The 27,165-nt window shown below is 33.6% G+C and overlaps 2 pseudogenes; both read right to left on the bottom strand.

Moving 5' to 3' along the window:
* Positions 1–10,670: 10,670 nt before the first annotated feature.
* Positions 10,671–21,808, bottom strand: LOC110268464 (flowering locus K homology domain-like; annotated as a pseudogene).
* Positions 21,137–26,850, bottom strand: LOC107620876 (pentatricopeptide repeat-containing protein At3g09650, chloroplastic-like; annotated as a pseudogene).
* Between the last annotated feature and the right edge of the window lie 315 nt (positions 26,851–27,165).

The raw sequence follows: 27,165 nt of genomic DNA, 5'->3' as shown, positions 1-27,165 counted from the left end.
TCCTTTTATTGTGATGAAAATCACAATAAAATTTAATATATAAATAAAATCAAACAAAATATTTGATTATAAATATAACTTTTATATTAAAAGAATGATAATTTAATCACAATTAAATAATTAAAATAAATTAACTATTAATTTATTAGAAAACCATCTCAATAAAAATAAATACATCACATGTTTAAAAACAATTTGAATTAATCCTATTAATTCACAAACTTTAAGAAAATAGGAATAAAAATTTAAATACAAAAAAGCCAAAACTCTGATACCACAGAAGGATTACCTTGTGTTCATAACACGCAATGAAAGAAAGGAAAGTAATCCTAAAGATCTATTTTGTGCTTAAATTTTATTTCAATAATTTAATATATATTAGATCTAAATACCTTTAGACGCTTTAGTAAAAACTTTATTCTTCGATTGTACGAAGACTCTATGCGTATCCACACCGAGACTAACCTTTGCTGTCAACTCCTTGACCAATGGACATCTGATCTAAATTGAGAAACCTCTTACAATTCTTTGCACACCATAAAATTCTTCTCTAAGAATTAGGCTCACATACATTTATGTGCATAAAGGTAAAGGAATAAAACCTTATGTTTTTATTCTCTTCTTTCCTCTACTCTTGACATACATATATAGTATGAGATTTGTTACTGATTTTAAATTTGATTCTCAATTCAAATTTAAATCATATCTTGAAATTCCAAATCTGAATCCTTTAAATTTTATGAATCATATCATAACAATTTAAAACGTAATCGATTTGGATATCATCCAAATTTATAATTCAAATTTAGAAATAGAATAACTAATTATTCTTAAATCTCATTTAGTATTCTCAATTATCATATTATTATATTATTAGTGCTAGCAAATAATATAATATTCCATCTGAATTAATATAATTATTTATTTGATCAAATCAAAATAATAATTAAATAATTCTACAACAAGATTAGAACACTCGTTAGTGTGTGACCCCATAGGTTCAATACTAAGCGGGTAGTAAATTAGTCATATTAAATTTACTAATCAAGGTTGGCGTCTAGCAACACTCCTCAACAACCCGATAGTATGAAGTAATATATTTTTACTAAGAACCTTAGAAGAACAAAGTATAATTTCTTCCATCTTTTCAGCTCTTGGTTATCCCTTAGAGTATGGTTTAATTGTCAAACTCTAACTTGTTACCATTATTATAGTGAACTATGAATGACCTAAGAAATTTATTTCTTCATTCATTCAATTCCCTTGGCTAAGGTTTTATTCATCTCAGTCATTATAATCATAGAGCTCAAACTCTTTACCGAGAGTTGACGGATTCCTTATTGACTAATCATTAATTCTACAAGTATTTAAATTATACCCAGTATCCATTCAACTAGCACCCTAGGGTATTAGGTGTCCGGAATCAAAGTATAATAAATACATTGTTAATTACTATGACAGTTGCAAGTCAAAGGAAACTCTATTACTATGTTCATCTTGAGAATATCCTATTGACAAATATACGGTAATGATAACCATTAGGAATTCTCAAAGTGAGTCAGTTCAATGGTCATATCTCTATATGCACCATCTATAATATAATTTAATAAATGAGATCTATTAATATTCATACAATGAAGACCATTATATATATATTGATCTTTTCGGGATCTTATTATATTAATATTTTAATATAATAACAATAACAAATTATTTGACACATGATTGATTGGATTGTGGTCATACTATTTATTCCCAACAGGAAGGACGAATCTGAGTTCCGAAGTGCAACTTCAGGGACGAATATGGGTAACTATTAAGTTCAGGGACTACTATGAGACTCAAGTGCAACTTCAGAGACCATTTTGAGACTTATCTCGTTATAACTCATCATGTACCATAAAATAAAAAATATCTTCAATTTCTTGGTTGTTTCTAAAGTTTTCGATAAATTTTATTTTTATCTTTATGTTAAATATTTGTATGATCAATAATTAATCTTTTTTTTTCAATTTTATTCCCAAAATCTATTCATCATCAATTCATCATCACCCTCTCTTCCCACAACTCTCTTTCTCTCTCTTACGAACCCTCTTATTTCCAAGCCATGCACCCACACACCAACACCAACACATCATCATTTCCTCTTCTCCCTTTTTCATCCACCATGCATTAAATACCGCTTCCGCCTCCTCCCCCATTTGCCACCCTTGCAACCATCCTGATTTCTTCTACCACTCGCCACAGCAATTATCTTCTCTTCCACTATGTACCACCCTTGCAACCATCCCGATTTCTTCCACCACTCGCCACAACAATTATCTTCTCTTCCACTATGCGCCACCCTCGTATCTACCTCCTCCACCATTTGCTGTCCCTGCATCTGCATCATCCATCATTTGTTGCTGCTGCAACTACCTGGCTACCTCCTTTATCACTCATTGTAACGATCTCTATTTCTATTTCTATTCTATTGTCGAATATATTATTGAAATTTAATTTGTAAGTGGTTGTTGTTGGTGGCACGTAGTGGCAGGAACGGAGCTTAGTTGAGACATGGTCTCCTAAATTTTTTATAAAAAATTAGTAGTACTTCTTTAAAAAATAAAAAATTAGTTCAGTTAGGTCACATACTTTATTATGACTTAAAGCATTTAGGTTCGGGTATGGATCCTCTAAAGTTTTTTTTTTTAAATTAAGGAAATAAAGTGTGATCTCCCACTATTAATTTTATAAGTGGGACCAAAAAATAAATATGAGAGAGAGAAAATAATAAAGGGTTAGAGACACACTTTACACTCTCAATTTTTTTAATTATTGAGAGGATCCATTCCCCCATGTTTAATCCTCATTTTTTGTTTTTATTGCGTACTCTCTACCTTTGAGTTCAAATATAAAAAATTAGATATCTTTTATTTATTTAATTTAATATTATTTTATGTTTAAATATTTATTTAATTTAATTTTTTATATGATAAAAAATATTAGAATATTCAATAAATATTGATATTATTGTATTTGTATAAATTGATAAAAAAATTAATAAATATTATAAATTGCTGAAAAGTTTAGTTTTGATTCAATTATTGAAAATTTCAAGTCACTAAAACTTTAAAAAGTACTATGCATTATAAATTATTTTATATTTTTTATTTGTAAAATTATTTATTTATTATCTTATTAGTAACAAATTTAAAGAATAATTATATTTATAAATTTTATTTTAATATAAATATTATTATTAAATTTTTATGTTAAATTTTGGCCCCTTCAAAATTTTGTTTCACACTCCGTCACTGTGGTCGATTGTGAATGAGTGTTTGGAGGGGTTAGCGAAAAGTGAAAAGATGATAGTAGCAAGAGCGGGGTGGGATGATAGGTTGACTTTTGAATGGAGTGAGGGGGTTCCAGGTGTTGTGTTGTGGTGAGTATGAGAAGGGGGTGTTTGTGATGGTGGCAACAGTTGAAGGACGATAGCAGAGTCATAATGGTGAATTTGGGATGGTGTAGGACAGGGCTTTGAGTGGTGTGAAGGGTGCTGGGAGTGGTGGCAATGATGAAGTGAGAAAAACCGAGGATGAAGAGGAAGAGGAGGAGAAGAGTTTATTGCCGTTTGTTTTTGAAGACAAGACATAGAAATACATATGGATACATTTATTGTTTAGTTATTAAGACACAAAATTAAGAGAGATATAGTTATATACATGGTTCTGAAAATCGAATCGGACCAGTCAGTTCAACCGGATTAACCGGGTAAGGTCAGAAATCGTCTAGCAAAAAATCGGTAAAAAAATCGGTCGAACCGACGGTTAACCAGTAAACCGGGAGAATCGTTCGGTTTTTTAGCGTTTTTTGGTTAAGAAAGAAAAAGTGTTAAACGGCGTCATTTTTCTTTAAAAAAAAAAAAAGAAAAGAAAGGCTAAATGCCTAATTGCCTAAACAAAGCCCTAATCTTTTTAGCAGAAATCACCCACAACTCCACAAGCCAGAAGAGGGATCTGGGCTCAGCAGTTCAGCAACACCATCGCCACCGCATCCCGCAGTGACAGCAGCGACGGTGTTGAGAGCCGCAACCACCACCGCGTCCTGTTTCGTCGCCGAGCTCGCCTCCTCCTTCGTCATCGCCGAGCTCGCCTCCTCTTTCCTCGCTGTTACTCACCGCCGGTAAGACTCTGTTCTTGTTCGGTTATTCACTTACTCCTCCTCGCTGCCTTCTGATTTTCTGTGCTTGATTATATGATTTATTTGTTTGCGATTTTGATTTATTTGTTATCTGTTCATGATTTTGTTTGCTGGCGTCATTATTTGTTTGTTTGCTGTCTTCATGATTCTAAGGTTATTTGTTCATGAATTTGTTTGCTGGCTTCACGAATTTGTTTGCTGCTTCATGAATTTGTTTGCTGCTTTATTTGTTCGATTTTGATTTTGATTTTTCATTTTCTGAGGTTATTTGCTTGTTTGCTGGCTTCATGATTTGTTTGTTTGTTGGCTTCATGATTCTGAGGTTATTTGTTCATGAATTTGTTTGCTGGCTTCATGAATTTATTTGCTGCTTTATTTGTTCGATTTTGATTTTGATTTTTCATTTTCTGAGGTTAGTTGTTTGTTTGCTGGCTTCATGAATTTGTTTGCTGCTTTATTTGTTTGATTTTGATTTTGATTTTTCATTTTCTGAGGTTAGTTGTTTGTTTGCTGGCTTCATGAATTTGTTTGCTGCTTCATGATTTTGGTTGCTGAATTATTTATTTGTTCATGATTTTCTAAAGTTATTTTCTGGTCTTTGATTTTCTGATTGTTACAGATGGAACAATCACAAAGTAACCCATAGCCACAAGATAATGATGTTCAAGATTCTCAAACTGGTTCATCCAGAGGTAAACTTTGATGTTTGAAGTTGTTTGTGAACTTCTAATATTAAGTAATGGATAATTTATTATGTGAAATTTTAAGTTTTAATAAGTTAGAAATTATTGAATTTATATATTTAAAATTATTTTTAGGTTTTTTAATAATTTTATTTAATATTTAATTAAACCGGTTGAACCCCAGTCGAACCAGTGAACCATTGAACCAGTGACCTCACCGGTTTATTAACCGGTCCGGTTCTCACAACCTTGACTTATATATGAGTACTCATAAATCATATGTAATTTGTGTTTATTTAAAAAGGCAAGATATAATTTTTTATTTGAGACGCAAATGAAATTATATTTTTAGATTATTTTATCGTTGATACTTTTAAAAATTTTTCTAATGCTATTAGTATATAGTTGTTAGAACTGAATTGGAGAGCAAATTAGTTATATTACTAATTTATTAATTTATTGGTTCAACCGATAAGTTATTGATTAAACCAAAATCAATTCTACATAAATAAAAATATAAAATAATTAAAAATCTAAAAGTAAAATTTAAAATACACATCTTCACTAATATTTTAAAAACAATCAAATTTTAACAAATTATAATCAACAAGTTATAATCCCGTTTTCATTAAATAAGTATATAAAATTCTAGTATCTTTTCATAATAAAAAATTTTTAATTTTATTTTTATACTAAAATAACTATTTTTTATTTCAATAATTAACTAATTAGTTTCTATAATTAGTAATTAATATATAAATAATAAGGAATAATATAGTTTAATGGTAAATGGAGCATGAAATAATAAAAAGGATTCAAATTCAAATCACATTCAATAATTTTAGAATTTTTTCTAGAACGGCTCGGTTGGACCGGTTTTTATCGGTCCTTATCCTTAAATGGTCGTATCACTAGATTGGACTGGTTTACTGACTTTTTGGTCGAACCGGCCAATCCGACCCGGTTCTTACAACTATGCATTAGCCTCATCTTTCTCTCTTTTTCTTCGCACACCTTCCCCCTCCAAGAACAAGGACTCCCTTCTATCTTCTTCTTCATCTTTGTTATTATTCACCTTCATCCTCCAAGAACAAGGTCGGTCTCTCTCTCTCTCTCTCTCTCTCTCTATTGGATACACTATCACAACTATAGGCACGAAGAAGGTTGTTCGCAGTCATCACCATCTTGCAAAGGTCCTATGCCGCCACCGTTGATGTCTGCAGTTTTAAATCTATTTCATCTCTTCGTTCTTCTCTCATCTGATTTATAGATATGCTTCATCTCTTTGCTCTTTTCTCTTCTAATGTGTAGATCTGTTTCTTTTGTTTTATTGTGTGAATTTGTATTGAATTATGAAAATGAATTATAAATTAGTTTTAATTTTGTAATTTTTTTGTTGGAAATAAGAAACATGTTGATAGAAGAAGACGAAGGAATAGAGATGAAGTTAATGAATTTTTTTTCATATATTAAAGATAAAATAGACTTTTTAAAATAATGTATATTCTATCTATTATAATTGCCAAACACAATTTTTTTAACAATATCTTTATGTATGTGTGCTTGTTTCAGTGTTTATGTATTTGTGTCTGTCTTAGATTTTGTGAGACATAAATTAAACTGAACCTATGAAATTAGAGATAGAATTAAAAGAAACTGAAATGTTTGTCAATAAAAAAATTAATAAAAAATAATTAAAATTTATTTTATTTAATATTTATTAAATAAAAAATAGCTAAAGTTTATTTTATTTAATATTTATTAATTATTATTAAAATTAATAAATATTAAATAAAATAAATTTAAATTTTTTATCTTTTTAATATTATTATAAAAAAAATCATTAACTGTATGGATAGAATTAAAATATGAGGAGTGTTAGGGAGCTAGCAACCTTTGTGATTTGTAGCCATCAAATAACCATCAATAATGATTTTAATGGTGTGAGATTTCATCCAATGATTCACTTTTTCTTGCTGGTTACATGCTGGCCAGAATTTAAAAAAGTTGCTGGCCCCTAAACTTTTCCTTAAAATATATTAAAAATATTATAAATAAAATTAAAATAAATTAAATATTAACGATATTTTTTAATTTTTTTCTAAAACAATAATGATAAAAGCTTTATCCTTATTATTTGATTAAAATAATAATATCTAAGTAATTAGTATTTTATCTAAGTTAAATAAAGTCACCTTTTATACTCTTTAGAGTAAATAAAAGATATCATCTCTTCAATTAATTTAAATCATGTACACTAAGTTGATTTTATTATAAAGAGTTATTAATAACTTGTAACACCTAAATATTTCTTCCATTAAATATGACCACACACCGACAAATTGGATAATACAACCTAAATAACACATCCTTATAAGTTATAAGTAACAAGACCTTCGTTAAGCTCAGTTTCGGTAAACACCTTAAACAATAAATAGTTATTTAAAAGTGGTTTATAAATAAGTTATTTTGTATTTAAATTTTTAGTTTTAAAAATATTTATTTTATAGAAATGTGATAAAAAATAGTAATATGATGAGAGAAGTCATTTTTTTCAACTTCTCTATAAGTTTTTAAATAGCTTTTAAGAAAGCTGCAATTTAGTTTTAAAAATTGCACCAGACATTAATACTACTACTTTTTTATAAGTCAAAAACTCAAAAAAATTACTTTTGAAACTTTCCAAACAAATCCTTAGTCTTACACAACTATCTAGATTTTAGAAGTGCGAGGTAAAAAGCACTTTCACGGTTTCAACCAATGTTTTAAAAAACAGATCGGTTATCGAATTATTTTAATTATTAATTTATTAATTTATTAATTTAATTGTGATTCAATTAAAATAATTATTTTTTAATAAAATAATAAATAAAATATAAATAAACACACTAAAACATAATTATATTCTATTATAAATTTTAAAATGTTATCTAAATTAAAAATATTACATACTTAAAGTGTTATAATCTCATTTAAGTACAAATTAAATAAATATCCAAATATCAAATATCTAAATAAAAATAAATTAAAATTTATTATTAATCATCAAAATTAAAAGATAAGAGCCATAGTAAAAAAACTTTCAACTACTTCATTAGATCATACACTCTCAAATAGTAATTCCTTCGTTCTTCTTAAACATCTCTTTTAACTTTGTTAAAAGAAATTCTTCAATTAAATAATAAAAGCACAATTTAAGGAATGCAAAAAATAAACTGCACACATCATAAGAATGCAAAAACAACAACATAGCAAACAAATAGCATTATAAAAAAAATAACAACAATCAAGAACAATAAGAACAACCACAACAACAATCAAGAACAATAAAAACAACCACAACAGTAAACAAACATCAATAATCACAATCATTAAGAACAAACAGCAATAATCAACAACAATAAATACAACACTGAACAATTAAATAAAAAAAATACACCTGAACAATAAGAACAGTTCCATAATTATTGTAAAATAAAATAATCTAAATTATTCATAACAGAGAAACCTAAGAAAATCATTACTTATAACAAGAATAGCTCAATAATATTTAATAATGTTCATTACTCATCATCAATAATAAAAATCAGTCTGCAATTAAATCATTGATCATGAACGAACAAACTAAATTATATTGATTCAAGAAACTTAAGAAAACTCAAAACAGAGATAAGTAAGAAATTACTTAAAAAAAAAAGAACAAAAAAGATATTCAAGGTTTCAGATAAGGGAAAGGGAGCCAAGATGAGGGTTGAACAGCAGCGGAAGTTTAGCCAAAACAGACGTCGAAGCATGGTGATAACAACAGGCTACAGCAGAAACGAAGGCTTGAGGCAAGCTCGACCAAGCGACGAAGAGGGAGCACCGCAGTGGAAGCACGACGATACAGAGGCGGCGGAACCTCAGAACAGACGCGAAAGCTCAAAACTGATGAGAAAGCGTGGCGAGCAGACACGTTTCGACGACCATGGGTGTAGTGCAGACGACTGCGGTGCAGATTGTGATAGCGGTGACACAGCTTGAAGAAGAAAGCAGGGTTGGAGGCTAAGTTTTTTTGAGAGAGGGAAGCAAATGCGTAGGTGAGTGAGAGAGACAAAGAGGCGGGCTTCTTTTTATATTTTTTGATTGAAAAGTGAATACCGGCAGAGTCCTGATTCGGTCCGACCGGTCGAGAATGGTTCAGTGGTTTTCCACCAATTTTTTTATTAAGAGTTTCAGGAGGCTAATTGGACCCCGATTGCTATCGGTTTACAGTTAGACCGATTAGACCGATCGGTCTGATTTTTAGAATCATGGTTTATATTTTTAGAATGTTCAATTTAATTTGATGTATTTTGATTTTCTTTATTTAGATACTAAATTGAGTTTTATATTTGTGGACTTAGGATTTTCTTTATTTTAACCCAATAAAAAGTTATAAATACAACCTAAATTATTGTAGTGGTCACATAAAGTGATTAGAGGAGTGCCAAAATATATTTTGGTTTTGTGATGAAACCATGGTGTGGACAAGTGAGGTTAAGTTAGTCTCTTTTTTGTTACATCGAAAAATTGGGTAGAAGATTGAGTGAGTTCTTTCGATTCATTTCCCAAACTATATATGGTGTGGACAAGTTAGAATGATTCTCTTTGTATTCAATTTTAACCTATTCTTTTGTTTTCTATTTTCTATTTTCAATTTCAATTCATCTTTTTATTCAAAATAAAAAAATATGAATTGAATTTGAATAAAAATTAAATTAAAATTAAAAATAAAAAATAGAAAATAGAAAATAAAAGGATAAGTTGAAATTGAATATAAAGAAAATTACTTTATTTTCTACTTAATTTCTTGATGCAACAAAGAAAATGACTTCTCAACAAACTTGTCCACACCATAGTTTGAGAATTAAACCGAAGAGATTACTCAACCTCACTTGGCCACCCCATGGTTTCATCATAAAATCAAAAAGTGCTTTGGCACTCCTCTAATCACTCTATATGACGACTACAATAATTTAGGAGGTATTTATAACTTTTTATTAAATTAAAACAAAGAAAAAACCTAAACTCATAAACTTAAAGCTCAATTTATTAACTAAATAAATAAAATCAAAATACATCCAATTAAATTAAACATTCCAAAAATATAAACTAATAACTTATAAATAATCCTTAAACTATTGAGGTCAACTAAAAGATGTATTCATTTTGAGAGACACTCCAATAAAGATGCTTAAAATGTCTTTTTTTTAAAGATGTTTGTTATTAACTAAAATTTAATACATATAATTGATTAAACTATATTATTTTTGTTAAAATTAGATCAGCAAATTGATTTAGTCAAAAAATTGATAAACCAAACGTTGAACCGATTTAAATTAATATTCTTTTTTTATATATATAGAAAATTACTACAATAATTTTATTATAGAAAATGACTAAAATATTTTTATTATATATTTTTTTAATTTTAAAAATTCTAAATTATAATCCTATAATGATACAAAAAAAAGAAAAGGGTTAGAATTTATGGTTCTTATATATATAAAAAAATATTGTAGTTATTTTTTATAATAAAAATATTGTAATTATTTTTTATAAAAAATATTAATTTAGATCGATTCAAGATATAATTTATCAATTTTTTTACCAAATTAATTTATCTGATCTAATTTTAATAAAAATAATATAATTTAATCAATTATATGTATTAAATTTTAATTATTTAAAAACATCAAAAAAAAAAAAAAAGTCTTAAATGGCTTCCATTCACTTTTGGATAGTGCAAGAGACCAAACTTGCAAATAGTAGGTACTCGTATCACTAGGAAGGTGCAGATTGAGTATTTGTGGACGCATGAATACCTATTGAAGAATCTCTTCCATAGGCAGACATACCGTGACGGGGTTGTTTCTCCACTGGAAGTGGGATTTGAGCTGGTGGATAGTCACTATCAAGTGGTCGTGGAGGTGGCATGTATTAAGGAGTAGGTCCAAAACCAGGACCACCACCAGCATTTGGAGGAAGACCCTGAGGTGGACCCCATGATTGATGAGGTGGCATGTGCCCCACTCGATGAGGATTTAGCATTTGCATAAGAGAAATAACAGTTTATGTAAATGCCTCATCAGTTTGTCAAAAAGATAAATTATTCACATAAAATCACATACATACTTACATTCATATAAAAAATTGGAGTTACAGAGCGGCAACTTAAAAAATTCTTTTGATGGGATGCAGTAAGTTCAATTGCCTTGTGAACCCCAGTGGGATCCCCTAGTAGTTCAACCACCCTATCATCTTGAAGAGCAAAGATAGAAAGACCTTTTGCAGAATAGTAAGACATACATATGCTTATTTGCTTAGCAACTAGAAAATGTCACAGTCTAACCAAGGACTAAAAGAAAAAAAATAGCAAAATATCTGACAAAAATAGATTCTTTTGTTTTGATTTAACAATCCCCCCTAAACTTATGCAACAACACACAAAAATAATAATTGATAATAATAAACAAAAGTGACAAGAAATATAACAAGAACTTGCGCTAAGAACCCTAACTATAGAATTTGATTCTTCTTAGATAGATTTTATAGTTCCTCCTTGCTTCCCAGTTAAACTTCCTGCTTGTAATGCTGCCACCAATAGTTTCGTAGAAATCTTTCTAGCCACACCTGAAGAAGCATGGGAGAAATCATTCTCTAAACCATCAAGCCTCTTATGAACCCTCAATAAGCCATCCACGGCAGGAGGAAGAGATGAATCAGGCTCATCTTTTGTTGATACCATTACTTGATCAATATGAACAAAAATCATGATCCTAAATATTTTGTCCAATGCTTGCATATAATATATGGAAGAAAGAAAAAATATCTTTAACTAACAATAAAATACAGCAACCTCAAGAATGTTTCATGCCACTGGTGCGGAATTTTGAATACCAAAAACTAATCGACAAGTGTATTGGGTCGTACCAAATAATACTTCAGGTGAGTGAGGGTCAATTTCACGAGAATTAATAAATCAAACAATAATAGTTGAATGATTAAGTTAGTCAGACAAACAAAAAGGAATGTTTTAAAGTCCAATTATCATAAAATAGTATTTAGAGAATTCAAGAAAACAAACAGTGATTGATTGGTGAAAATAGTATGAGAAAACAATTAAGATTTTGGATATGTTCATATTTTTGGATTAACAATTCTTATTAACTACCTTGATTATGCAAAGATTTAATTCACAGCAAACTTTAAGTGATTAGATAGTAATTCCTTGGTAATTTAATCCTCCTCTAACTCCATTAACCGTCAATTCCTTAGTCACTTAATCTAATTAGAGGGTTTTAAGTTCAAATCTTAGTTTATAAGCCATAAAAAACTCTAAAATCCAAAGATGATATGATTATATGTTACGTATCACATTAAATCCAGATAGTTAGAGAGTCAAGAGAATTCAGTTTCAAACTGTTATTCAGGTGATATAACTTTTTCAAGATTAAACATACAAGAATTCAATTTAGAAAAGAGTTATTTTTTAATACACTCTAATCCGTAGGATGAAGAACGAAACTGAGTCTTGAATGTAAATCAATACATTAATCAAAAGTAGAAAACAATAGTATTAATTCATCCAAATAAATAGAGCTTCTAACCTTAACAATGGAGGTTTAGTTGCTCATGGTGTGAAAAAACTCTAGCAAAACAAAAATGTAAAAGTGCGGACGAAGAGAAAAGAGAAGAAGAAACCTTAGGCCAAGATATCTTCTCCTTTTATATCTAATCCTAATTGATATAAAATATAATTTTTAAAATCTAAAGATATCTTTTCTTAATTCAAAACTAAATAAAAGATTAAATTAAATCCTAAAAATTTTGTGCAAATTCACGTGGAAGCCTTTCTTTTTTAGCATACTGGCGCCAAAATTGAGCTAGGTGCCATTTGGCGCCACGTACGTATCAATCTTGCATGCATTCCAACGGTCCTGGCGCTAAATGCCGGAATGTGGCATTTGGCACCACTGTGACAATGACAAAAGTAAGTTTTATTTTGTTCTGGCGCCAAACGCCGGTGATGTGGCGTCTGACGCCACCTTGGCAGCTTGGAATTGACTCTTTGCTTCTTTCTAAGCTTTGCCAAATTCGCCCGAATGCTACCTGTAATAAATCAAATTACAAAATAACTCAAAGTAGCATTCATGATGACTTAAAACACCTAAATCTTGATTTAATTCAACAATTTCACATGTAAATTCACTAAAAAAAGATAAGAAAGATATTCACGCATCACAACACTAAACTTGAATTGTTGCTTGTTCTCAAGCAACTGAAAACAATATAAACCTGAGATGTGAATTTGCATGAGAGTTGAGTTTTCAATTAAGCTCCTGTCTATCTTTCTGAGTGGTGTTAAACACACGATGACCATGAATAGTTTTGGCATCTCATTATCCTTTGAAGCTTAGGAATGCTAATGTTATTTAGAATCAGAATTCAGATAGTATTATGAATTCTCTGATATTGCCTTTTTTAACTTCGGATTAATCCTTAAACATAGCATTTTCTTGTCTTTTCTTTGGTGCTTTGTACCTTGAGCCTAGCCGTGACTCTAAATGTTACACAGAAACACCACAAGCCTTAACTGAAGAACTCTTTGAGTTCGGATCTTTTCTATTGAACTTTTTCAGTCAGTGGCGCTCAGAACCTTTGGCATACTCTTTATTGTACTTGGCTTTGACTCTAAGTATTCTGTCTCAAGAATTCCTTGACACAGTTACACCACAAGCATATAGCTAAGAAAATAACTCTTTGAGCTTTTAATCATTCTTAACCTTCCTAGCCATTGATGCTCAGAGCCTTGAACCTTGCCTTTTATTTTTTTTTGGGTAAAGTATATTTTTTTCCCTAAAGTTTGATAAAAGTTTTAAAAATATCTTTAAGTTTTATTTTGCTTCAATTTTGTCCCAGAAGTTTTCAATTTTGCATCAAATATACTCCTGACGGCTAATTTTTCAAAAAATTTAAGACCGATTCAACAACAATTTCATAAGAATAACCCCTCAACATAAATAAATCAAGCATAATTTTCATGCATTATTGTTAGATTGGTCTTATTTTTTTAAATTTCAGCCGTTGGGGGTATATTTGATGCAAATCGAAAACTTTTGGGACAAAATTGAAACAAAATAAAACTTATAGATATTTTTGAAACTTTTCACAAACTTTAAGGACAAAAAGTATACTTTATCCTTTTATTTTTCTTTTTTTTTACTGTTTCTTTTGCCTCAAGGATTAATTTCTTGTTTAATTTAGAGAATTCATAATAGTTCTCTAAATTTCAGTTCCTCATGCATCAACATCCTTTGATCCAAATTTAAATATGCATTGTTCTTATCATACATTCAAAGTCACAAATAGACACCACCACATCTAAGCAAATAAGACAACTCTTAAATATAAACTTAATTTCTCATGCATTACATCACTTTCTTTCTTTTTTTTTTGGATTCAAGTTCAGTGAGTGGTACATGAGACATCTTTTCAAATTAAAAACAACTGAATCAAACTAAAACATCTAAGAAACTAAAAATACTAAAGATCATATAACAGATAAAGACAAGCAACAGAAAACATGAACATATCATAATAATAACAGAAGGAAAATAGGAAGTGAAAAGGGAACTGAACCACCTCAGCCATCATGGTAGGTATCTCGCTTTTCAGACTGTGCTCCTCCGTGAAGATGATTCACCTCCCTTTGGTGCCATTGATGATAAGATAAATAGAGAGCTCGCTTTACAATACCAAAATTAAAAGTTTGCTTGTCCCCAAGCAAAGAAAAACTGAAAATGGGGAGGGACATAAAGAGAGCACGGATGAGTAAAAACAAAAAAAAAATATTGCAGAAGAAGACGAGAATGATATAAGGACAAGAAAAATTAAAATTTTATTTATTTCATTTTTTTAATGAAAATGTGGCGCCAAACTCCAGAAAGGTCAAGTTTGGCGCCACCCCCTCCGAATGGAACTCTTCTAATTACGCATATGTGGCGCCAAACTTCATATCACCAAGTTTGGCGCCACCCCTCTAGCAAAATTCACCAAGGAACGCTTCAATTCTGGCGCCAGAATTCATATTTCCAAGTTTGGCGCCACCCTGGTAGCAAGAAACTCCCTCAAATTGTGCATTGCTGGCACCAAACTTGAGATTCTCAAGTTTGGCACCACCCTGGTCGAATGCACTCTCCTTCAGGGTGGTTTGAAATCCCTTCTGGTTGTACCTGTTCTTATTTTAAACACTCTACATGACTAAAACACACATAAAAAGAAGGAAAACTATAAGACATTAAGACAAACTAAATAAATTCAAACCAAATAGAAAATCTAAGGATACGGAAGATTGGGTTGCCTCCCAACAAGTGCATCTTTAATGTCAGTAGCTTGATAGTTGATTTCTTGTTAAGGTGGGGGTTGTTCATAGTACTTCAACTCCTCTCCTCTCACTGTGAATTTTCTCCCTATAACCCCATGAAGTAGCTCAATATGCTCAAGAGAAAGGATTCTGTTTACTGTATAAGTCAACACTAGATTACGAGTCAATACCACTTTCAACCCTGGGGAGAAATCTTCAGTGAGGATCTTTTATTTCTCCATCCCCTGGGTAATTTCTTCTTGGGACCTTCTTCCAGAGGTACTGCCACCTTTCCGACACCAAACTTAGGTTTGTTGTCAAGGGGTTTCTTGTTGATTGCAAAGGAAGGCTTTGGTCGCAAAATCTTGTTAGCTTCAATTGAGCTCTCAACTTGTTGCACCTTCCTTGTCTTGTCCTTTCTACTCAAGCATGGAGAATGTACTTCTGGGAGTGATTCATTTGGTTTTTCCTTCAAGTTTAGATCAATGGCTTCAATCTTCGTATAATGTTCCGCCTCTCTTGCATGATGCATGGTCTTGAAAACATAAAAACTTGATGCTCATTATGTACTCTTAACATTAATTCACCCTTTTTAACATCAATAAGGGCTCTTAACTTGATGCTCATTATGTAGTCTCATCTTCCTCCATGTCAAGAATAACAAAATTCACTGAGAGGAAGAACTTCCCCACTTTGATCAAAACATTTTCAACCATTCCATGTGCATGCTTCCTAGATCTATCTACCATCTATAAAGCTATTTGTGTGGGCTTCATCTCTTGAATTTGTAGTCTCTTTATCACAGACAATGTCATTAAATTAATACTTGTCCCCAAATCAAATAAAGCTCTATCAAAGGTCGTGTTGCTAATGGTGCAGAAAATTTGAAAACTCCCTGGATCTTTTTTCTTTGCTGGCAAGTTTCTTTGAATAATTGCACTACACTCTTTTGTCATCTCTACTGTTTAGCCTCTCTTCAGGGATCTTTTGTTAGACAATAATTTCTTCATGAATTTTGCATATACGGACATTTGTTCAAAGGCTTCTATGAATGGAATGTTGATGTGCAAGGTCTTGAATATTTCCAAGAATTTGGAGTATTGCTTTTTCTTATTCTCTCCTTGGAGCCTTTGAGGATATGGCATCTTTGAATTGTATTAAGGCACTGGGGACTTTACTTTATGTTGCTCAAGATCAATCGGAAAAGGATTATCAGGGTGCCTCTCAGGGGCGTGCTTCTCCTTGGCTTGTGCCTTCTCTGGAGCTTCTTTTTCAACCGGTTCCTCAGTAACTTGTGCTTCCTTATCTGCCATTGATCCACTTATCAAGGTGATAAACTTGCACTCCTCTCTTAGATTTGGAATTGTGTTACTAAGAAAGGTATTGGTGGACCTCTAATCAATTTCAGCAACTTTTATAGCTAGTTGACCTATCTGAACCTCTAAGTTTCTAAGTGAAGCTCTAGTTTCCTGCATGAAATTATGAGTACTCTTGGAGAGCTCTGCAACTATAAATTTCAAGTCAGAGGACTTCTGAGAACTGGATGGTGGATTGTTGTTGTTGAAATTACTTTGACTGAAATTATTCTGATGGCCCTGATTGTTATTGAAATTCTGGTGCCTCTGTGGTTGATTTTCTCACCCAAAATTTGGGTGATTCCTCCAACTCGGATTATGAGTCTTGAAAAAAGGATCATTATTGGGGAGTCTAGAGGAATTGCCCATGTAATTGACCTGTTTAGGAAAAAATTGACCATAATCATAGTTCTCACCTTGAGGAAAGCCACCACTCATGTCATAAGAGACATCATGGGTATTAATGGCTGAGACTAGCAATCCATCTAAGTGTTGAGAAATAGCATTTATCTGTTGAGACATAATTTTATTTTAGGCAAGAAGGGTATCCAGAGCATCTAGTTCCATGACTCATTTCCTCACGGTGGTCCTCTCAGAAGAATACAGATATTGGTTGTTAGCAACCATCTCAATCAACTCTAGAGCCTCTTCAGTGGTCTTTTTCATGTGAAGAGATCCTCCTGCAGAATTATCCAAAGTCATTTTGGCGGCCTCAGTAACTCCATCATAGAATATCTGCAACTGTATCCAATCCGAAAACATGTCAAGAGGACACTTCCTTAGCATCACCTTGTAACTCTCCCAAGCTTTATAGAGAGTTTCACTCTCTCTCCAACTGAAAGTATGAACATCAGTCCTCAGCTTGGTCAGCCTTTGAGGTGAAAAAAATTTAGTCAGGAACTTGTTGACCACATTATCCCATGTATTCAGACTCTCCTTAGGCTGTGTGTCAAGATACTGCTTGGCTCTGTCCCGTACAGCAAACAGAAAGAGCAATGGCCGATAGACATCAGGATGGACTCCATTGATCTTCACGGTATCACAGATTTGTAGAAAATTAGAGATGAACAAATTTGGGTCTTTCTGCGGGAGTCCATAAAACTGACAATTTTATTGCACCAAAGTGATGAGTTGAGGCTTCAACTCAAAGTTGTTTGCATTCACAACGGGCACAAAAATGCTATTACCATAGAAAGTAGGATTTGGAGCAGTGTAGGAGCACAGAGTCCTTCTAGGTTACTCAAGAGCATTAGGAGAATTAGGAATAACAACATTGTTGTTGTTGTTAGGATCCATGGTGCTTTCTTCAACTTCTTTCTCAGAATTATCCTTGAGACCTTCAGCGGCTCTGTAAGCTCTAGCCTGTTGTTGGCGTCTTCTAAGAGTCCTTTCAATCTCAGGATCAAACTCAAGCAGAGGTTTCTTATCTCTGTTTCTACTCATAAACAAATAAAAAACAGAAAAAAATAAAAATTTCTACGTCAGAGTGAAGAGAATTTTCAGTGAGGTAAATTGAGTAAAAGAAATAAAATAAAATGAACTAGAATAAAAAAGTAAATTTTTAAAAATTAAAGAGAAAATTAAAATAAAATTTTGAAAATTAAAAGAGAGAAAAGAAGAAAATAAAATAAATAAAACAAAGGGAGAATACTCAAGGAAATTCGAAAATTTAGAGGGAAAAATTAAACAAAATAAAACAAGAAAACGTCTAATCTAGGTAATCAAACAATGGGTAGTTGTCAATCACAGTTAATCCCCGGCAACGGCCAAAAACTTGGTGCGAAATTTTGAATACCACAAACTAACTGGCAAATGCACTGGGTCGTACCAAGTAATACCTCAGGTGAGTGAAGATCGATCCCACGAGGATTAATTGATCAAGCAATAATAGTTGAATGATTAAGCTAGTCAGACAAGCAAAAAGGAGTGTTTTGAAGTCCAATTATCATAAAACAATAATCAGAGAATTCAAGAAAGTAAACAGTGATTGGTTGGTGAAAATAGTGTGAGAAAACAGTTAAGGTTTTGGATATGTTCAGATTTTCGGATTAACAATTCTTATTACCTACCTTGATTATGCAAAGATTTAACTCACAGCAAACTTTAAGTGATTAGATTCCAATTTCTTGGTAATTTAATCCTCTTCTAACTCAATTAATCGCCAATTCCTTTATCACTTAATCTAATTAGAGAGTTTAAGTTCAAATCCTAGTTTATAAGCCACACAAAACTCTAAAAATCCAAATAATTAGAGAGTCATGAGAATTCAGTTTCAAGCTATTATTCAGGTGATATAACTTTTTCATAATTCAACAAGAATTCAATTTAAAAAAGAGTTCTTTTCCAATACGCTCTAATCCGTAGGATGAAGAACAAAATTGAGTCTTGAATGTAAATAAATGCATTAATCAGAAGTAGAAAACAATAGTATTAATCCATCCAAATAAACATAGCTCCTAATCTTAGCAATGGAAGTTTAGTTGCTCATGGCGCGAAAAAATCCTATCAGAGCAAAAGTGTAAAAGTGCGGATACAGAAAAAAGAGAAGAAGAAACCCTAAGCCAAGATATCTTCTCCTTTTATATCTAATCCTAATTGATATAAAATATAATTTCTAAAACCTAAAAATATCTTTTCTTAATTCAAAACTAAATAAAAGATTTAATTAAATCCTAAAGATTTTGTGCCGATTCATGTGGAAGCCCTTCTTTATCAGCATACTGGCGTCAAACTTGAGTTAAGTGGTGTTTGGCGCCACGTACGTATCAATCTCGCACACATTCCAATGCTCCTGGTGCCAAACGCTGGGATGTGGCATTTGGTGCCACTGACAATGGCAAAAGTGAGTTTTATTGTGTTTCGGCGCCAAACGCTGGGCAGCTTGGAATTGACTCATTTGCCTCTTTTTAAACTCGGCCAAATTCGTCCGAATGCTACTTATAATAAATCAAATTGTAAAACAACTCAAAGTAGCATTCATGATGGCTTAAAATGTCTAAATCTTGATTTAATTCAACAATTTCACATGTAAATTCACTAAGAAAAGATAAAAAAGATGCTCACACATCAGCCACCTAAAGTCTCAGCACAAAAGCATACAAGAAGCATTTTTCAATGATAAAATTTAAATAGTTTAGAGGATTTAGAACAAAGGATGATCCACCTTTTATGATAAAATTTAAATATCCTCACTTGTCAGCAAAATGCCAAATAGAACAATTTTCCCTTCAACCATATTTATAATATCCCTTGCCTCTACCAAAGTAACCGGCGCAAGGGGTATTATTTTTTTGTTTGATCAACTAAACCAGCTAATAATTTACAGTTTACTAAACCCACAACTTGCGAAAGGTTGAAGTCTCAGTGGAAAAAAACTCTTTACTTCACCACTTATTTGTGTAACATGACACAAGATGTAAGACACATGGCAAAGTGGAAGTTCATTCTAATTATTTTTCATGGCTAAGTCTTGGTTTAGAATAATGCAGTTTACCTTGTTATATAATCAGTATCGCCAGGATTTCTATTAAAGAACTACTATGGTAAAAAAAAAAAAAAGAAAAAAAGAAAAATCATTAATACATAGGAAAGCTCTGTGTGTTGAGATGAAAAATTATTGATATAGTTAGGACTTAGGTAGTTTCTTAATTTTTAATATGTATGATAATAAAAATACTTCAGTTTTAATATATGATTTAATATTGTATAAGAGCAAGCAATAAGCTGTTTTTTCAATGCTTGCAATCTGCATGCAACATGACATCAATCAACGAGGTTCTGAATTTACCAAATGAAATGCAGAGCTTCGTGGTACTTTGATACAAAATGTCTACAAACAAATAAAATTTTTAGCACTTTGCAACGCTCAAAGCTGATCCTTGCATTTGGATCTTTGGTTCTTCAAGATTGGGATCTAAATGATGATTGAGTTATTGCCTTTAAAATTGGGACAATGAACCTGCACAGATTCATTTTCTGTTAGAATTTAATTAATATTTTATGGATTCTTGCCAGCATTCTTCTTTTTGGAATTCACTTCATTTGCTTTGTATTGGTTTCTTTAATATTGTAGTACATTTAGCAAGGTTATTCCTTAGACCATGCAAGCTATTGATGGATTTTCTTGGTTGTTTTTATACTTTCATGTAAACATCTACCTACTAAAACATAAGACTGAATTTTTATGAAAGATTGACAAGGAGACAGAGCCACACTCTGTTCTCCTCTCTAACATCTTTGGCAGACTTTCAATCACATTAGATAATGTACCATTTCTTCCAAAAGAACTATGCTTGTAGTATGTAAATGAAATGTGTCAATTCATAGTTGCACAGTTATATGTCAATTTATCTTTAGAGTTTTACATAGTTACATGTCAATTCACACTCTTTTTTCTTTTTTTTTTCTGATATACATAAAAAGTATGAAAAAATGATAAACTGGAGTTTATAATTGCAACATGCAGGCAATAACCACAATCACTAGTAAAATCCATGGTAAAAAATTAGATATTATCATCACCCATCAACTGCTCTAATAATCAATATCATTAACCAAATGGAGTAAGGAAAGCATCAGAAAGAACAAAGAAGAGATCCCATATCAATAGTTCTCCATCAATAGTAATTAGCTTAAGCAACAACAAAACCATCCCTCCAGGGCAATAATAAAGAAGCTTGAGCTTAACGAGTCACCAACATACATTCAACTTAATATACTTCCAATTGATAGAAGGGAAATTAGGATTACTTACAGCCCTTCCAGAAGTTCTTGGAGGACCATCAAGAATCTTAATGCGAGCATGTGTCTCCTCTGCAATCTTCTTAATGAACTCTCTTTTACGTCCAATAATACATCCGACCTTCTGCGCAGGAACTAACATACGGAAGACACTCTTGCCAGGCCACGCGGGCCACTTCTTCTCGCCGCCGCCACCATCTCCACCAGTTCCCCCTACTGGTGCTGCTACTTCTGGTGGTGGTGCTCCTGCTGCAGCCTGCGCGACGGGCTCACCCTTCGCCACCTCCTGCCCTTTGTTTTCTTCATGCTCCACGTTCTCTATCACTTGGTCTTGGTCTTGTTATTCTTCTCTCTCTCTTTTTTTTTATTAACTTGGTTTCTACATTCTATAGGTATATTTCTATGGTAACAGAAAAGTTCAAGAGGGTTCCACACTGGCCACCCTACTAACATCGTGACATTCCTCTAAATCCAATGAGTGTTTATATATGTATTTTGAGATCGCCTTCTAATGAGACCAGTCAATTAAACCAAACCAGAGGAGGTGCTATCATTATAGCCCTCAATAGGTTCTAACCTCCACTCACTTCCATAATAAGAATTTGGCAAACCAAGCCAAAACTTAAAAGCCTCAGCAGATTTTTCCTCTCTATTCTCCTGTCTTGCCTTGCCCTTGAAGTATGCTTGCTGGTGAACATTCTTGAATGCATCTCCACATAGATTCTAGTGAACTTGGTCTTTTTTGGGGATATACCAATTTCTTTCATGCAAGCCACAATCTCCAAAGCCTTTCTAAAGAATGCAGCCCTCACACATATATCAGCCAAGGTATCTAAAAACCCTTCATCTGGCTTAAAAGGAGGAACACAAGAATTATGTTTTGAACCATTTTTTACCATCTCCCACCTCTCCTTCACTTCATTCCAAAGCAAAAGTGCTTCTCCTGGCCTTCTTGCCAATGCGATTCCATTTGCAAAGCTTTCGTAAGTTCCCACATCAGGGTGGAACCCCTCGTCCTTCATCTTTTGAATTACTTTCTTTGCTTTCTTCAACCAAACTCAACCTGAAATACCCTTCAACAAACATGATCCATGTGATCACATCCACCTTCACTCGAGGATCATTCAACATTTCATCAAAGACCTTGTGAGCCAGCTTCGGCTGGTCAAAGAATGCGAAAGCTTTCATCAGTGTTGTGTAACTATTCTTGATGGGAGCTATCCCTCTTGTTCTCATTTCATTGAAGAAGCCGGGAGCCCCAACACTGTCATCAACCAATATGCACCCATTCAATCAGTATGTTATAGGACAACAGATCAGGCTGAATACCTCCATCATCAACCATCTCCTTAATCAACTCTCTTGCTTTATCTATCTGAAATTGATTGCAATAACCCTTAAGAAGAACATTATATGTTATTCGATTCACCGCCACGCCAATCCTCATCATTTCAGAAAGAACCCTATCCATGTAACCAACCTTCACAAGTGCCGAAACCACGGTGGTATAAGAAACATGATTAGGATGGCTACCAGCATCGTCCTACCGGCGCATTGCCTCTAGCATCCTCACAATATCAGTAACCCTCCCAGCTTTCATATAACCTTTCATCAGGGTGGTGTACATTCTAGTATTTGGAGCATAAGCTTTTGGCAACAACGGCAAATCATTGCAACCGTTAGATTCCATGAAATTCGGAAGCAATTTCGCAAAAACATTCTCAGCGTCAACGTCGGCATCATTATCATCACTCTCATTTAATTCTTCTAAATTCAACTCAATTTCTCTTTCTCTTTCCCTTATTATCCTAGAAAGATCCCTTCTTCCTTCCCTCATTGCCAGAACTAATCTCTCAGCAGTTTCTAAATCGCCAAGATCAACATAAGAGGCGACAATGCAATGCAAAATTGTGACACAAAATGGAATCCCTAATTGAAGAATCCTCTCCAAAACATAAACAAGCAAGTGCTTCCTACCAGTTCTACAACACAGCTTCATCAAAATGTTGTAACTGAATGCATCAGGAACGACGTCGTATTGAGGCATTTCATCGAATACCTGCAAGAACATGTTAGAGTCACCCAAATTGGCATAGGAATTAAGCACCGGATTGAGTGCAGCAATGTCAGGCATTGATGCTGCGGCGACTACGTCGCCACTGTAGAGTTTTCGGAGACGGCGGGTGATGCCCTTGAAAAGACGGAAAGCCTCGGCAGGGCCATTGTCATTGTAAGAAGCGAAGTGGCTGACGACGGCTGACCAGGCCTTGACGTTACCGTCGATTTGTAGGAAATCGTTGACGAAGTGAAGAGGAAGAATAATCAGGAAGTGTTGGATCAACAATCAACGGCTAGGATCAGCTTAGAAAGATGAGAGTAACGATTTGATGGGAAGTGACACGTGACGAGAGAGATAAAGAGAGGCCCCGCGTGAAAAGAGAGGGAGTAGGGTAGCCAGCAACCGTTGGATCGAAGATCTTGGCTGGGAGCTCAGATGGAAATCAATAATACCGATTTGTTGGAATGTTCCCGTGGCGTGCATGCGAGGAGCGCTGTGTGGTCCGTGACTCCAGATGCACATTGACACTCTCTCATCTCACTCATCATTCAGAAGCTGAAAGGCTAATAAATTGGTTAACTCTCTTCCTGGCATGCCTTTCTTTTCACCACCGTTTTTTTTTTTTCATTTGAAGGTTTCTTGTTCTTTGGAGTTGCAGGTTTATTTTTTTCAAGACGGTGAAGAAGAAAATTTCAATAGACAAGTATATTGTGAAATATCTTGATCATTTTAGATAAGTACTAGTGAAATAGCCCGTATCATGTACGGCCATAAATCAAGAAAACTGAAGCTAAATATGGTTTATTATTGGTTGTTTGATACAAAATAGATTAAACAAATGGTACAATTAAAAAGATATTTTTTAGAGTACAACCTTTATGAATGAAGATTATTAAACAGCTCGCGATACACAATATTAATGGTAGAGTTTGAGTTCATCCCCATTTTATTCTGAATCAGTAACCTAATTTCATTTTTTGACTTAATCTTTGATAATACAACATAGAGTTGTCCGTGTGTGAAAATTGGCTTCTATAAAAACAATTCAACCCTGGTAAGAATTTGTCTTGTCATGACAAAAGAAACCATCATAAAAAATTGTCTTCGTTGAAATTTAAATGGTAGAGTCTCATTATTTGGAATCATGTTCATTCGAGGTATCAATACAACCTGATCTAATTTATTTTCGGTCAAAATCATGCACTCAATAACATGCTTGCCCATCCTTTTGACTTGTAACCTGGTACCATTGCAAAGACCATTTGATTGGTCAATAATTTTAAGAAGCATGATAGGTACTTCAGGTTTTAGTTTTAATTTATGTGGAGGTATCCCTGAGCAATTTATTGCATTCAAAACATCCGTACTAAATGTATCCAACTCAGCCTCCATGTTACCCTCCTCTACACATAATGAATCAGAACTCAAGTAAATCCTTTCCTCACCTGGTAGTGATTCCATCGTGATGTTGTTTACCTCATTCACTACTTCCAACGTAGGTGCAAAGATGGTATGTTCCTTGAAATAATCAGGTTCTTTACATCCAGACAATAAATCTGGATAAACAAATCGTACCAACCTTTCGAAAGAATTGTCTTCATCAGGTATGATTAACTCATTTGGAATCAATACCTCAGATTCACCATCTGTTAAGTCACTAGTTAAACCATCTCCAATCAAGAGAATCCGTTTTGATAATTCATCGACTTCTACCTGGTGTAGTAAGTTTATCCCGCTATTAAGCCTCATGTTCTTGGTGAGTTTCAATACTTTGCATCAATTCCATAGAGATGATGAGTTTATTGATGCTTGAATGATGTCTTGATGTGAACCCATAGGAATGACGGGTAGAATTTGTCTAAAATCACCACCTAATACCACAACCTTACCACCAAAAGATTCATCTTGATTGTAGTTAGTTTCAAACCTCAAGACATCCTTCAGCGACTTGTCTAAAGCTTCGTAACAGTACTTACTCAATATTGGAGCCTCATCCCATATGATAAGTTTTGCCTTGCAAATCAGACGGGCTAATGATGAACCTTGTTTAATACTGCAAACAGAGTATTCGTTAATATTAAGTAGTATCCTGAACCTCGAATGAGCAGTGCGCCCATTAGGTAGTAAAAGAGCAGCAATACCACTTGTTACGGTGGGCAACCGGAGATTAATGGGCTGGACTCGTTGGGTTGGCCCAATCGCCAAAAAGGGGGAGCCTTTGAAGAGAATCACATCCTTAGGCCTCCGTCGACTTGTGAGTATGAATGAGTGGGGGGTGGTACCTACAAAGACACTCCGATGCCTAAATTAGCAAGGGAATAAGCAGGTTTAGAGAGTATTGGGTTTAGTGATACCTGAGGGATGTCAGGGTATTTATAGTGGTGAACCCATAACCATAGTTGGAGTAGTTCCACCATCTAAGGAGGAATAACCGTCCCTTTATCTTAGGGAAGTTGGAATATGGCTCCTGGAAGTGGGTAGAGAGATTTTAGGGGCAGTTACTCATTTGACTGAGTGTTTATCTGCCAGCTAATCTTCGTTCCCGACTTCTTTAGAGCAAGTCGTGACAAGCACCGACTTAGTAGGTCAGAGGTCGGCGTAGGGTGAGGCTCAATCCTTTGGATTGGGCAAAGGATTGAGCCTTTCGTTTGGTCCTGGGCCGTAGCGTTGGGCCAGGGTATGAACAGTGCCCCTACTCGAGCCCAATTTCTTATAAGAGTTAGGGTCAAGTATGTAACTCAGGATCGTAGCCGACCTGATAAGGAACCGACGTGATGTTTCAGAACCGACGTGTTTTAAAAATTTTCAACAATCGCGTCTAATCAAATATCGCGTCCGTTAGGGATTTGTGTATTCATACGCGGGGATTAGTTACATTGGGAACGGTGCCTCTCTTTAAATGACGGCTTCCGTTTTTACCATTATGCCCCCAACGTTTTTATAAATACTTTCCCTCTCTTTCCTTGCTTCATTTCTGAAAACTTTCACACTTCCTCTCCTCTGTTCGGAAGAAGCTTTTGTTCGAAGGAATTCACCTTTCTCTGCCCCTATTCTTTATTCAAGCAAAGGTTAGTTTTTCTCTACTCTCTTTTTATGAAGTGCTTTTGTTTGCACGTTTTTCATTTTAGAGAGGAGGATAGGCTTCCAGTGATTTTGTTTGATTCCAGGCCCCTTAAAGACCCTGTTTTTTATCCTTTTCTTTTTTCCTTTGTAGGTTTCGTCATACCTTTTTAGGAAAGAATGTCTTCCATAGAGACCCTTGCTCAATGGGTGGACGTTACCGTTCTGGGGGAGGAACCCTTTGTAGATACTGACTTTATTACTAACCTCCGTACTCATCATAGAATTTGTACTTTTGATGAGGATGAGCCGAAGTATGAGTTGGTTGTCCCGGGTCCTGAAGACCGGGTTTGCTTCGCGAGGGCTGCTGAGGCAGCCCCTCATTTTTTCTATATGTATGAGAGCATGATTACCCGTTTGGGTGTTTTTCTTCCTTTTTCTGATTTTGAAATGGCTGTGTTACGTCACTGTCGTGTTGCTCCTACCCAACTTCACCCAAACTCTTGGGGTTTTTTGAAAATTTACCAGTTCATTAGCCACGCTTTAGACTTTCCGACTTCCTTGAGGGTTTTCTTTTTCCTCTTCCACATGACTAAGCCCTTTAGTGGGCAAAACAACAAGCAACAGTGGGTGTCTTTCCGAGCTATACAAGGTCGAAGAGTCTTCACCCTTTTTGATGAATCTTTTCACGACTTCAAA

Source organism: Arachis ipaensis, chromosome B10 (genome assembly GCF_059453495.1).
Source record: "Arachis ipaensis isolate K30076 ecotype BB chromosome B10, ASM5945349v1, whole genome shotgun sequence".
Classification (NCBI taxonomy): domain Eukaryota; kingdom Viridiplantae; phylum Streptophyta; class Magnoliopsida; order Fabales; family Fabaceae; genus Arachis; species Arachis ipaensis.
Note: the sequence above shows the minus strand (reverse complement) of the source record. Positions and strands in the feature narration are given on the sequence as shown.